Source organism: Eptatretus burgeri, chromosome 16 (assembly GCF_056783735.1).
Source record: "Eptatretus burgeri isolate ZD-2024b chromosome 16, Ebu_testis_v1, whole genome shotgun sequence".
In the NCBI taxonomy this organism is placed as follows: Eukaryota; Metazoa; Chordata; class Myxini; order Myxiniformes; family Myxinidae; genus Eptatretus; species Eptatretus burgeri.
Genome location: NC_140976.1, coordinates 4,130,351 through 4,132,293, shown reverse-complemented (window position 1 = coordinate 4,132,293; position 1,943 = coordinate 4,130,351).

Genomic DNA, 1,943 nt, shown 5'->3' with positions numbered 1-1,943 from the left:
TGTGTGAAGCTTCCCCTAAATCTGTCCAGCCGTTCTGAAGAATATAACGTTTTAGGGTAAATCCAATGTGGCTGCCAAACCATGTGATCTATGTTGTCATATGTGTGAACTTTTTGTTCCTCATGTGTAGGCGGTAATATGTGTAAAGTTTTGCCTCGATCTGTTCAGTCTTTTTGGATGAGATTTATTGAAGGTTAAAAAAAAACAATGTGGCTGCCAAATCACGTGGCCCATGACGTCATTTTGTGGACCATTTTATCCCGAGATAACCCTCAAAGTTTCATACTGATTGGACGTAGCGTTATACAAATGCAATTGTGACGTCATAATGAAAACGTCTTATAACGTCATAAAAAATCACTCATTTTCCATGAGGAGTACTTGCTGTGTGCCAAGTTTCATTTTTTTCCTTGGTGTGGTTTCAGAGATGCAGAGGTCCAAAGTTTTACTGTTTTTAGCCGCTTTGCGAACGCTGGCTCTAAGAGAGCTCTGCGTTGTTGTTGGTGTTGTTGTTCTTCTTCTTCTGAAGACAAAACCTGAATGACGCAGCTCTTTGACACATTTGTCCTTGTTTTCTAATATTGCTGCCACACCACGTGATCTATGACGTCATAAATATCATTCCAACATTCTACATAAGTAGTCGCACCAATGGTGAAAATTTGGTTTCAATCTGACAAGCGGTTGCGGAGAAAAACACGGAAGATCTGTGCGGACAAACAGACAGACAGACAAACAGACCCAAATGCAAAACCCTCTCGTTCAGCGAGGACAACAGAGCCAAGGGTTTATCGCCGGAATGACTTTGCACTCCCTCACCCGTCCTGATATCCCTCAATGAAACGACTCCGCGTGGCTCAATGATGTCATAATACCTGCATCCCGAACGAATCATTGTGACGTCAGCAATACACGACGATCGCCATTTTCGACGGTTCCACATCGTTAAATGCCGTGAGCCTGAGGTCGTCGTTTGTGGCAAACCAGGTAGGACTTTTACGGTCGTTCCGTTTGTGGCAAATTTAATTAATTATGCACTTTTCTCACCACTTTTTGGAGCCACAAGTTTAGGATTTATGCAAATATGGCGGGAATTTTTTTTTCTTCTCCACTGTCCGAATGCTTCACACGTAACGCTCGACTCCATGAGCCTCGCTCTGCTTCCCCTTCGTTCCACACCCACTCGTACACTCGTTAAATGGCGCCTGGTGATGTCTTCATTTGTTTGAGGGACAAAGACTTCCTCCGCATGGAGCCAGGTGTTGTCACAAACCTGCGACTTTGGTTCAAGCACGGTCTGCATGGTGAGCCGCGTGTTCGGAGGACCTGTAATAGTGACGTAAGGAAGTCATGACGTCACGCACTGCAATGCCTTGTTTATGCAATTACCTGTCTCAATCGACACCTGTTTCTGATGATCCTGTCGTCAGACAGGTAACTGCTATCGGAGGGGTTTATGCAATCTTTGCAGAGGTTTCGCGAGGTGGCTCGTTGGGCTTGAGTTCCTTTTGGTGGGGTGGGGGGTTTGGGGTGTTAGGGAGGAAGATGGAGTGTTCGTGGGGGGGGTCGGGGTGTTAACGAGGAAGGTGGAGTGTTGGTGGGGGGTGTCGGGGTGTTAAGGAGGAAGGTTGAGTGTTGGTGGGGGGTGTCGGGGTGTTAAGGAGGAAGGTTGAGTGGTGGGGGGGACCGGGGTGTTAAAGAGGAAAGTTGAGTTTTGGTGGGGGGTGTCGGGGTGTTAAGGAGGAAGGTTGAGTGGTGGGGGGTGTCGGGGTGTTAAGGAGGAAGGTTGAGTGTTGGGGGGGGGACCGGGGTGTTAAAGAGGAAAGTTGAGTTTTGGTGGGGGGGTGTCGGGGTGTTAAGGAGGAAGGATGTGTTGGTGGGGGGTGTCGGGGTGTTAAGGAGGAAGGTTGAGTGTTGGTGGGGGTGTCGGGGTGTTAAGGAGG